The sequence below is a fragment of the Malaya genurostris genome, chromosome 1 (genome assembly GCF_030247185.1).
Source record: "Malaya genurostris strain Urasoe2022 chromosome 1, Malgen_1.1, whole genome shotgun sequence".
NCBI classification, from domain to species: domain Eukaryota; kingdom Metazoa; phylum Arthropoda; class Insecta; order Diptera; family Culicidae; genus Malaya; species Malaya genurostris.
In genome coordinates, this window is record NC_080570.1 from 160,015,290 (window position 1) to 160,028,748 (window position 13,459).

General features: G+C 37.8%; 1 protein-coding gene and 1 long non-coding RNA gene across 5 annotated transcripts in view; one reads left to right on the forward strand and one right to left on the reverse strand.

The window, feature by feature from the left end:
* LOC131426486 (uncharacterized) overlaps positions 1-13,459 on the reverse strand; it is a 570,323-nt gene that overhangs the window by 284,180 nt on the left and 272,684 nt on the right. The window lies entirely within an intron of this gene.
* On the forward strand, positions 280-2,372 carry LOC131426494 (uncharacterized). Its single transcript, XR_009229100.1, has 3 exons — positions 280-1,501; positions 1,573-1,963; positions 2,037-2,372. It is a non-coding gene; the product is annotated as an uncharacterized LOC131426494 (long non-coding RNA).

Sequence of the window (13,459 nt, forward strand, 5' to 3'; positions counted from 1 at the left end):
CGTATTTTTTTATTTTACAATCCACGAAGCTATCCTTGCATTGGCCTGCAGTGGCGTCGGTCTTCGGCGAAACAAGGCTGGGTTCAAACGAACCACGTCATGCACACAAATTTTTTACACGTTCAAAGATAACGAGCAAAACTGGGTCAACTTGACGCATTTTTGTTTTCAATCGTGCATTGGGAAAAGAATCATCATATTCCTCATTTTTGGTATGAGTGCGACTAGCATCATACCTAACGTTTGATTTTGACATTTTTTCTTCTGTTGTGAGAATTACATCTAGACAAGTAAAAAAACAACAAGTCTAAATTTTGCTCGCGTATCGTGAAAATCCGCACTAGTCGCATGTCAAATTGGCGCGAAATTATGAGTGTAGCAAAATCAACCGTCACCAGCCCAGCGTAATAAAAAGGAATCGGAGTGTGTTTGACGACAAAAAAAGTCAAAAAATGGGACCCAACTCCAAGCTCATCCAAGCTGTCACAAGCAAGCTGGAAGTGTCGTATACAACCGTTTCGACTATCGACTTATCAGCAAGTAACTCGAGGTTTCTAACCGTGACGATTAGTAACATAACTGGAAGAAACAAGGTCGAAGTTCACAAAGAAATATCTTGTTTGGCAGGCCGCCTATTACTATGGCTTCAAGAACGCCATTTACATCGTAACTGGGATCATTAAACAAGAAAATTTTGCCTGAATCTGTTGTCTTTTCGCAAGCAACACAATTGTTCCGTTCTGTTTTAGCGACTGAAACGGCTAAAAACTGCTTTTTTTAATCCGTGGTAGCAAATAAAGTCTGTCCCAGAAAGTATGGACGCAACCAAAAACCGCTGTCATTTCGCAATGGTTCAGAATCTGTCAATTTTTATGGCTGCGTCCTGTTGTTTACATTCTTCTCTAACCACTTGTGCAGTTGTTTATTCGTTTTCATTAGTTTGTTTCGAAATGCGTGGACTTTCAGCAGAACAACGTTGAAAAATTGTGTACAAATGGTGCACAGAACGCGGACTGTCACTGAGAAAGATAGCAAAAATGGAAGGAGTAAGTGCAAAAGCCGTGCGAAATGCAATCAGGAAGTTCGGTGAGGATAACACCTTTGAGGATAAACCGAAAACGGGTAGAAAAAAAGGTCCTGCTAACCCTCAGTTGGATAAACGTATACTGAAGGCGTTCGAGCAAAAGAAGGAGGTTTCAGTCCGGGATGTGGCAAAAAAGTGGTCACTTCGAAGTCAAATGTTCCTCGTGCTAAAGAACGTTTGAATCTTCGAACCTATAAGAAGCAGAAACAACCAAAACGTACACCCTTATTCCTGATTACGACATTTCGAATTGATTCGATCGAATCGATCAAATTCTATTATTGATTTCGATCGAAGAAATCCGTTATTCGAACATCGCTCGTTTAAAATTTCAACTCTAATCTCAGTAACGTTTGACTCCAAATAAATCGCTTTCCGTATCCAAGATACGAGATTTTCACGTGGCGGAATCAACATGTAAGTGATTTTTGTTTTGTAGCTATATTATAATTTTTTTCAACTTAAATTCATGTTTTCCATGGATTCAGTAAAGGTAAAATTTACATCGAAACAACAATTCGCGCAAATGATAGCGTTATTGGAAACAAGACCGGATGTTACAAAAGGATTTTCGAAGGTGAACGTTGCGCCTTTCTGGAATCCCTTGGCAACGGAATTAAACAGTTTGGGACAGCCTGTCAGAGACACAACAGGGTGGAAAAAAGCAAGTTTTTAAATTTCAATTATTTCATTTAATTATAATTCCTCACTTTTCTACATTTTAGGTGTGGTGTGATTACAAGTCGAACCTGAAGAGAAAACTGGCCCACAATTCGAAAGAGCTGCGTGCCACGGGAGGCGCACCTAACAAAGTGATAGAGATTTCTGAATTGGAGGAGCAAACTGTTGCTCTGACTGGTCTCAGAAACACAATACAAGGTATGTAAAACACATTGTCATATGGTGCATCTAATGACATTAGATAGTCGTGATAAGCAAAACTTGGTTGTAGACAACGGATAATTCTAATGACAATGCGGATGAGGAGACCACTTGTTCTAAACCAAAACGGTTGAAAATATCGACCCTGGATTTGCTGGAACAGCAAGCTGCTGAACAAAAAAAAATACCACGAAACGCTGGTAGACGCTCTTAACAAAATTCATATCAAAATGGAAGATTATGGATATAATATGAGAAGAATCTACAAAACATTGGATAGCATGGCTGAAACACAAAAATTAAAACTCGAAGAGCAGCGACGCCACAATAAAGCACTAGAAACAGCATACAAAGAAATATTACAGCTAAAACGAGAAATACTGGAAATGCAAATAAATTATATAGATGACAAATAATAAGAAAACTATCTATTTAATAATTTAAAATAAATTTTAAATGAAAATTTCAAATATAATCCAATTAAATTTTATTACGGTAAACTACAAAATTGTAACAGCTGTTCGTTCGGTAATTACTACTATTACGATATAAAATGCTTTACCCAACAAATATTATTTTACCATTTAAAAAAAAATTGAACTGATTTATTTAAAGAAATATGCAACAGTGCTAAGCTCATAGTAAAAATTTATGTGTTTATTGCATTCGCATTTATGTGTCGTCGTATTGATGACAAACGTTATGCAGGGCACAAGCAATATTAACTATACTGGCTGCCTTCTCTGGAGAGTAGCGTAATAGCCGGGCACCTAATATGCATCGAAATCGATTTTTAAGAACACCAATAGTTTTTTTCGATTATATTTCTTCCTTTACTATGCCTAATGTTGAAATCGCTTTCAAAGCTACCATTTTCTGCAGCACGATATGGAGTAACCAGCCATGGTTCGGTTGGGTAACCTACATCGCCTGAAACAAGTTTGCATTAAAAAACTAAACAATCTTCACGGCAATAAAGTTTACCAAGAATATTACTATTTGTATCTCCGTTTCTATAGTTCCTTTCAAAGAATTGACGAGCAGAGCTTATTCTCCAGATGTGAGAGTCGTGATTAGATCCTTGAAATGTTGCATCAATAAATCGATTTTTTTGTTGGTAATCACACATCTTCAACATTCAAACATGATTAAAATTACATTATTTCGGCGAACTTCATTACATTTACTCACGATTAAAGCTTTTTAACTATAATATCCTTTCCTATTATAATATAAGTTTTTGTCTTTACCTGGAGGAATTAATTAAACCGTTGTTTAGATCGATGCTGAGTTATAACATAGTCCTCTATTATTCTGGGAGCGTACAAACAAATAATACTATTTAAATACGTTCGTAACAAAGCACAACGATTCCGCACCTTTCATCGAGAACAGGAAATTTGAATATCGTCATCCATCGAATGTGGAGTTGCTCTCTGCCGTAGAGGTGATCATGTTGCATTCCTGGTTTCGGGCCCAACCCCAGAAAGTAATCAAGGGTTTCAATGTTTTTATTTGGTTTTTAAACAACCGAAATCCAATCTAAAGTTGAAGATCGGCTGGCTGAAGAGCTTGAGCGACCACCCCTGGTTGCTACTCCGTTACTGATCGGGATTAGCTGAAATTGTACAAGGAATTTCTAGATGATCCGACCTGGGACTGGCAAATCATCCTTCAATGTACATCTTCTGGTAACCCCAGAATTCATTGATCAGTACCGGCGCCGGCCACATATTCAATAAATCATCAAGTCATTTTAAGTCACTAAACAAAGGACCACAGATATCGTAGTTATGTTATGCAGAGTTATGCAAAGTGAAAGATACTCGTTACAAAATCAAGTTTCACAAGTAGCTCGATCAAATTTACAAGATAGATGGGGGACGGGTATAGCGTGATGGGTAAGTCGATGCCTTTCACACAGCCCGCCTGGGTTCGATTCCCAACCCCGCACACAGGGTCAGAAAGTTTTTCTGGCCCGAAGAGGTGAATGACCTTAAGATTAAAGTCTCTATAATCGATACACAAAAAGATAGATGAATCCACTGCAAGCTCCGGTTTTGAGTAAATAATGTTGTTATTGATGTTCATACATATTCAACAAAAATTGGATGAACAACGTGGATGTCATTCCATACAAATAGTTATGAAGTAGACGTAAAAATTGGAGAACTATCATCAGAAGAGAAATTAAGTAAAGAGAAACTGCCGTCTATCGATTTAACAAATATCATTCTTCGAAAAACTATTAAAATCAAATCGAATAAATAAATATCAAAAAAATATATATGAAAAAAAAACCTAGGAAACCTTTTCTATTCCTATCGTCCAAGTCTGATTATATGATTAATTAATCCTAGTCTGCTTGAGAAAAATTGAATTTTTCAAGTTCCAGAATCGCGACAACGACGGATTCCGACGCCTAAGGCACCTTTAAAAAAGCCTACATGAAAAAACACTAGAAATACAAGTCTCAGAGAGTCGATTTTTCAAAAATTTTCGAATCTGGCAAGCAACAACATTTTTTTCTTAATGCTCTGAGTTATGCGGCTTCATTTAATGCGAATTTCCAAATTTATGCACATAAACATGACTTGAGAGAATCCAGTTCAGTTCAACATGACTATTAACAGTCATCCAAACGGTTCGGAATCTGTCAGCAGGTAGTGAAGTATTTATTACGGAAGCCATCGCACAGATTATGTAGAGGGTAGCATTGAAAAAGAATAATACTAAATCGATTTGAATACTTAGCTTTTATGCTCATAGCCAGGTCCGTTCGAGCTCCGAGAGTCTTCCTTGTAGTAAAATCTCCCAAAAGAAAATAACGTATTCTTCACTACACTAGCTAAACAAATTAAGAGACACGCATTGGAATAAACCGTTTAGGATGTTTTTCAATTAATAGAAAAACTAATTTTCAATAAAAAAAACTTGACACGAAAATTTTTGACATCCAACTTTGGCAAGGCCTACTGCTCTCTTGAAGATCGGCTGGCTGGAGAAGCTCGAAACTCAAAACTTAACTCTTCACTGAATTTTCAATTTCAATATTTCCAGTTTATAAAACTGAATGAAAAAAAAAACATTCCAGAAAATCTTATGCGAACACATCTCTAGAAAAACTGGGAAAACTGCTCGAAAAAACCACTTAAGAATACTGCTGTGTTTTCTTTTTTGTGGAGTGCTTGATGAACAAATAAGGGAATAAAAGTCATCAAAAATTAAACTTATCTCCTAAATCCGCAGCATTGAAATCACGTATTTATTATGGAGTAAAATTCCAGTCGAACGTTACTAATAATAGTAATGACATTTAAAACGAGTGATGTTCAAAAGACAGAATCGCTCGAACGAAATCGATCATGCAGTTTGGTCGATTCGATCGAAGTAACACGAAACGTTATAATGAAAAACAGGGGTGTTTAGGCAATACTGTTTGTTAACCGTCAATCGAAACGAGAATCTCGAACGAAATCAATAATTGAAATTTCGAACTTGATCGAAAGTATGCTTTCGAACGAATTTCAAAAACGAAGTTATTAAGAATAAGGGCGGTAGTCCGAAACAAGAAGTATCGATCAGGCCGAGGCTTCGAAAGCATCGATTGAAGTCGAAAAATTTGGTAAGAAAGCTATGGTCTGGCAAACAATTTGTAGCTGCGGTAAGATTTCGAAACCCTTCATCACCACTGCTTCAATGAACAGCGAAATATACATCAATGAACGTTTACAAAAACGACTTCTACCCATGATTCGAAGCCACAAGGATCCTGTTGTCTTCTGGCCAGATCTTGCTTCTTGCCACTACTCGAAATCAACGGTAGAATGGTATACTACCAAAAATGTCACTTTCGTCCCAAAAGACATGAATCCACCAAATTGCCCACAACTTCGACCAATTGAGGAATTTTGGGTATTAACGAAGGCACATCTTAGGAAACATGTCTCGGCAGCCGAAACCATTCAACAGTTCGAAAAAGATTGGAAAAAAGTGTCAAAACTGTCGTCAAGAAGTCTGTACGGAATCTAATGAGGAACGTTCGCAAGAAGGTTGAGAATAATATTCTGTTGTTGTAGTCTAATATTATCAGTATATCGAATAAAATTTGAATATCTCGCACTTGTGAATTATTTACAGCAAAATCAAAGTGCGTCCATACTTTCTGAGACAGTCTTTAATACCACTTCGATCTCACCACTCTACAAAATTTTACGCCTTTTTCGACCTGGCCAAATTAGGTGAGTAAAAGTACTTTGAAAGGGCTTCTCGTGGAAATTCGACTACAATCATTCATTTCAGGAACATGATCATAGCGAGGCACCTCTCGTCGATGATAACGCAAATAGGTGAATTATTTTTTGTTAATTAGTAACTGATTAGCTACGGTAATTTTGAATTTGTTGCTTTTTTTTTTTAATTTTTCGAGTACTTCGCTAAGTTTATATAAATTTTATTGAGTACCTCTTCTAAATCAACTTGAAATCAGATCGATACCCAGTGGATGCTTTGTTGCTTATTAGTTGCTGATTAGTTACGGTGGTTTTCCGTTGGTTGCTTCTGTTGCTGTGAAATCTTGATTCTTTTAAGAAGCCCAATCGTATAAAACTTTCGAATTTCAAGATTCCTTATATTATAACGAAACTCAAATTTTCAATCGTGCCTAATTCTTTACAGTATATTACAAATGGACACAGTTGCAAAGTACAGAAAATGTTGTCTGAAATTTGGCTCAAAACTGCTTTAAATTGATGTTTATATCAGTTGAAGAACCAATTTGAGCCATGTCGGTTCCTGATTCCCAGTTCCGGAAGTACCGAAAAAACATGTAAAAAACTCTGAAAACGGAACAGACTTTATTCTTTTTATTTAATTTCAATAAAAAGTTTTTTTCTGTCGACTTACTTTACTTTACTTACTTGGGGTGCCTTTTCAAAATTAACCATTTGGGAGAATGGGGCAGAACTTAATCGTGAATATCTCGACTTGTATTGAGGGCAGCAACATAACTCTTTCGCCATTTCATCAAAAATATGATCAGGAATTTAGGATATTATTTTGAACAGTATGAGATAATCACAAACAACTCAAAAATGGAGTTTTCTAAAACTTTGAGAACAACGCGGAAAGCTCTTTACTTTTGCTTGGGTTTTTCGCGCAAGGACGACGATCTTCAACTGACTACGTATAAAAGAGGAACCGTGGCCGAATTTCTTCTTGTGTGTTGGATGGAAGCAGACGTCGTGAGAATGATTTATCATTTGCTTTCCGGTCGTCGAGGGAGCGATATTATCAACCAACAGCGACGGAGAGTGCACCTTCTGCGTGGTTAAAACCTCAAACGCTCAGGTAGCAACTCTCATTTGCTTTTTGCAAGCCGAGACTCTGGGTCTGCTCTTAGTTCTAAATTTAGTTCTTGAACTCAGGTCCAGTTCCATTTTCCAGAATTCTTCTGTTCGATTCTTTTTAGAATCATAATAATACCACAGACTAACAGACAGGACACTCAAATTAGATTCTTTAACCATATAAACGGTCATTTCGAATATTCCTTTATTTGGGACAGTACTCGCATATGTCATGATGGCGCTACGTTACCCTATCAAATACATCCTGTCTGTCATCTAGACTGTGTTTTTTTTTTTCATTTACCTACCGAGTTGCCATTCATACAGAATTATCTGTAATGTATTGATTTGTATACCTCCATGCGATTTTCATGCAGGATACAGATTAATTACATATTGCCAAAACTATATACAGAATTGTGCCTACTTCTAATCCTACAACGCAACACAAAATCGAACCCGTTTTGTTACAATATTTACTTGCTTCTGGTCTGCCGTCACTTAATTTCGGGTGAAAATCACCAACACAATCAAAAATAGTCTAGATGAACAACGTTGAGTAAAATAAATGTTTACCTTCCAACATCGCTAAAAAAGTTAAATATATTATCAACGTAATCCAATAATTTATTGTGACGATTCATTATCAAATATTTTGATGAAATCAGGCAACCCTGAAAGCAGCTGATCGGTGTTGACAAACGAGGGGAAACCAACTAGTTAAAAAACTTTTACGTAACACAAGGGGTGTACCGATAGTAAATAGTTCGCGCAGTACAATATAGGTGGAACTAGTGCATCACGAAAAATGATTTTTATAAGAATTTACTCATACTGTCATGTCTGTTAGTCTGTGATAATACTCCCAAAGAATTATGTGACATTTTACTGTACTCTACGCAACCCATTTTGGTAGTCGTGGCGAGAAATCGTCTTCAAGCTTCAGAGCTTAGTTCCGGAATATGGGTTTAGAATTCAGAGCCTGCGTGCTGAACTGAATTCTGGAAAAAGATTCCGGAACTGATTTCAGTTTCGAAATTGTAGTCTCCTAAAATCCAACCGAATTCTGAATCTGTTCTATGTTCTGAATCTAGTTCTTGAGTTTAGGTCCAGTTCCTATTTCCAGAATTCTTCAAATCGGTTCTTTTGTCCTGAATACGACTTACTTTACTATGGGGCGCCTTTTCAAAATTTACCCTGTACAAGAATGGGCCGAACTTTACCACGAATATCTTTTGATGTACTTAACCCAACAACATATTTTTTCCTACAAGCTATCGGTAATATGAGTAGGAATTCGTGATTAAATTTTCAACAGCGTGAAAAAACCCTACAAATAATTGAAAAACAAAGTTTTCTTAAACTTTTGAAAAAAATTCATCACGCTTGCTTGCCTTTTTCGCATCCGGACGACGGTTTTGAGGTAGTCAGGCACATATTAGAATATACTGAACAAAAAGAAAAAATTTTTGAATAAAACTGTTCATTTCTTTCATTGCTACAGACGAAACTGGATGTCGAGGTGAGGTTTTCCCACCAACATCAGTAAGAACCAACCAAGTATAAAGCGTGAAACGCTCAGGTCATCTTCTCATTTGGACTTCAGTCGTCAGGAGGAGCAGTCGGCAATGAAAGTAGACCTTTTGCGTGGTGTAAAGCCTCGAACGCTCAGGTCACAGAGCCAGTTTTCAGGATAATTTGATAAGCTTTGTGCAATTTTCGTAGTGCAAAATTCGCAACAGTGTTTAATATCTTAGAGAGTTACACAATTCTAGTAGTGAAAAAGAGGAAAGCTTACACAATGCATACAATCGATCGACTAATTGATATTCGAAAGTATAAAAAAATCGTGTCAGTTTTATTCGTATTCCCGACATCCAGTTATGTCTCTGACATTACACACCCGTACTTTTTTTGTAGAACCCTTTAGTAAATCGATTCAAAAGAAAGAAAGGAAATGCTACAATTAAAATCTTTGCCCCTTATTGTCCCGCTTCGCTAGGGCGCCACTGTCATCTTCTGTCTGCAGCAGTTAAAAAAAGGTTATTCTTTCATTATCTATCGCAACTATTACGTTTGCGATCGAGCTTCTTTTACTGGCATTAGAACGACTCAGAACATTGATTATCACTTCGAAGAAAAGAAATGGATGAGGTTTATCTATTGGGAGTGCGATAAGCAGTTCATTTATGTTGCAATCTAATTTGAACTGATCATTCCTTGTTTGTTTTTAATGAAATAACTAATTCCCAGTCAGGAGCTGACGAATAATTCGTTCGTGAGCGCTGGATGATGTTCGGTAATTGAATCATTCTAACAGATCCGGAAGACGTTTTGCACGTTGCTGCAGTTCCGGGCAGCAGCACTCAAACGCCAACACTAACTACCCTAATCATTAGAGTGCAGTTCGTTGCAACCGATGCACTTCACCTGGGTCAGTGAATAAATGAATCAATCTTTGCTTTCCTTTACTTACTAATTTCGACGATGACGACGAAGACGATGACGATTGAAGTAACAACGGACAGTCAAAGCAAATCAAATGTAAGCTAATTGTAGTCCTGATGGACGTGCGTCGGTTCGTCTGTCATACGACAAACAGGCAGGCAGGACAGAAAATCGATTCCGGGAAAAAGAAACAAGGAATCATCGGCTCGAAATGCTAAGCTGCTGCTGCTGCTGGAAGCCCCGAGACCGTGTTGATACACGACGTAACTAGCTTGATGAACCGTCGTCGTCAACACAAAAACGATGGGGTCAGCACTCGGTTGTTGTCACGATTTGGCTTTAAGGAAGCATGATGAAACCGTTTGTAACATTTCCGAGTTCTATTATAGTCCAAGCAACAACAAAAAATCGAATGTGAGTGAGTCGTTTGAGCATTTTATTCGATTCGATTAAGGACGTTGTTACGAGCGAATTTATGGCCGCCATCACAAACGATTATAGGCGGGAGTGGATTGCTGTCCGAAAAGCAGAACTCGGTTGGATCGCAATCGAAATCGAATCGATTTCCCACGAGAACAAACCAAAAACTTATTATTCGAAGTCGCCATCCAAGTGCCATTTTCATTCATAAACAGTTTATGTTAACTGTCTCATCAATTTCCGATTGCCACTGACTCTCTTTCTGTCTGTCTGTCGGTCTGTCGGTGGAAGTTTGGCAATCGTTCGATTTTCCAAAAGTGGGCAGTGGGACGACAACTCGCTCGTATCAGGATTCCACTTAATGGACCTTCAACCGAAGTCCATTTTTATCATCGCTTACGATTCGTGTTCCTGTGCTTCAGCTCAGGCCAGTAGCTGTGCACATGTGGAGAGAAAAAAAACAACAACATCATCATCATGATCCAAACAATAAGGGAAAACTTTGGCTAGTCTTTAAGTGCTCACACGCTTATGTTTTGTTTTATTTCTGTTGCTTCGTTTGCCCCTTCAAAAACAGCAGCAGCCACTTTCCAGGCATGTGTGCAACAGCAGCAGCAGCAGGAGCACACCGTCTTCAACCGGCGGAACAGTGCAGCAGAAGTTCGAAGCCATCAAAGTTGCACGATGCGATATGCTTCGGTCCGGCTTAAAGAGCTTATATACCCGGAAATGGGAAGTCGTAAAAACTAACGACAGTTGCCGCGCGGTGATATCTGTGTTAAATTGCACTTTTCTTGAATTGTCTTTCTACGTCCCGTAATCCGTTGCGCCGTGCCAGTCAGCAGCAAACACGGGGAACTTTGGGTTTGACAAAGGGTCTCGGGGACACATCCGAAAGCAGTTGAAAAAAAAATTGAAAGGCAGTAGTGGTGGAAGAGAAGTACACCCACCTCGCTACTGCACCGACGGGGTGACGTTTTATGGAAACGCACGGTTGATTTTATCTGTCCTCTTATGGACCGGTTTCGTCCGTGCCGTAGTCCACTACGTTGATTTTATGCCGCGATGGCAGATCTACGGAAGGATTAAATGATAGTCAGTGATTCTGAAGACATGTGAAAATACGGAAAGTGTCGATATGAGTCTCGTTTCTTGAGGGCTTATTTCACTAGATCTGGATGCAGTCTGAATGCTTGAAATTTTTCGTTGATTTTGCTCTGAGAAAGAGAATCTATCATACATAGTAGAATATTTTCGTGCGATTTGAAATAAAAATCTGTTTGAAGAAGTGCAAATCCCGCTTCTTGACAGCTTAATGTCGTATCAAATTTTCATACCATTACAGGGAAAAAACAAAGTAACCGTAGGTTTTTTTTATGAATATTTTTATTTCGGCTCACTTGCGTGGGTCATAAAAAAATATGTGTCTGTCTTTCTCATAAATAAAGGATATGCAATCACTGTGAAAATCGACTTTTATACCGTTTTCGTTTATTGATCAGAGCAGTCCGAAAGCTGACCCAGAGTCGCCCAAACAACGTTTGATATGTTTGTTTTAGCAACCTGAGGTCGCTCTAGATCGGACTCCAATCGCGTAGTTTCGCTCTGAAAATTTTCTCGGGTCGCACCACGCATCCATGCGAGTTTGTTTATTTTTTCTTTTTTTCATGAGTTGTTGTTTAGGGCGCGTACCACGTGTTCGTTTTACTCGGAGTCAGAGTAGCCCGCGTCTAAGTTCAAAACGAAAACGGTATTAAACTGAGGCCCTAAGAGCCGAATACTCATATGCCCTGCGAATCAGTCTGTCTGTGTGTGTGAGTGCAAAGAATATTTCGTGGATGGCTGAACCGATTTTTACGAACATTTTTTCACATAAAAGGTCATAATTTTTTCATAGAACGCAATTAAATTCTACAGGGTGATATGTTGAAAGAATATGCACTCAACCGATTCCAACAGATTTTGTCTTGTTTGGAAGTTCATATTAAACAATTGATCAAGTTCGAAGATCAAATGACTATGACGTCTCGTTCCGGAGATATAATGGTATAAGTGACGTAGCCGACAAAACGCGTCGTTTTTCATAAGGAGTGTATCGAAAAGTAGTTAGCAACATTGATTATTGAATGAAAAACTATTTTAATCCACCTACTAGTGATGTAATGATGCCTTTCTCATATTACTCATTACATCATAAATATAACCGTAAAATTTGCAAAAACAACTGTTTATTGAATAGAAATAGGAAAATTTGCTCGGACCTAATCTCACAAACTCTATAAATCTTGCTAACCCTGTAGTTCCGGAACCGAAAGTAGTATACACAACGAATTAAGAAATTCCGTATGAAACTGTAAGACTTTTCTTTTGAACCTATAAATTTGTGAAAATCGATCCAAGAAAAGTGAGCAAGATCCTGTTTGCAGTTTTTAATCACTATTTCCAATTCTTCCGAAACCGGATTCAGATAAACGGAATAGCCGAAGTTGGTTCGTTTGCTACCAGCAAATATGACCTACAAATTGGAACAGTTTTGAACGTAGTTAAACCTATACTTACTTATTTCGATTAAACCAATTAAACGAAATCTAACAAATGAAACGAACCTGCGTTTCTGTTACTTCTGCATATGTTAATCAATCTAAACAGCGTGAATCAGCAGCATAAAACATGTAGTAGGATTATTATTATTATTATTATTATTAACATCACTACACAACGTGTACGAAATAGAACAAAGCACGCCTTGTTCGTTTTGTGTTTTCTTCTTCTTTCGGTGTTGTACATATTGTCAATCTATATGGCGATTTGAATATTTTGACACTCATCGCCCTGCAACTGCGGAACCGGAAGTCGGATCCGGATGAAATTTCACAGTAGCTTTAAAGACAGTATGAACTTTAATTCAAATCAAGATTTGTGAAAATCGGTTCAAGCATCGCAGAGAAATCGAAGTGAATTTAGTTTTAGGAGTTTTTCTTCTCCACTTTCGGTGCTATCGTAGTGCCGAATTAAGTTTTCATGCCCACAAACTAACAGATCGGCTGAAAAGTTCGTATCGTTTCTATGAGAGGGCGCCACTAGAATTAAATCCATACCATTTTCAGTTAGTACCAACCTTCAAAAGATACGTGTATAAATTTGACAGCTGTCTGATTATTAGTTTGTGAGATATTGCATTTTGAGTGTAGCTACTTTTGTTATTGTGAAAAAAAAAATGGAAAAAAAGGAATTCCGTGTGTTGATGAAACACTACTTTTTGATGAAAAAAAGTGCC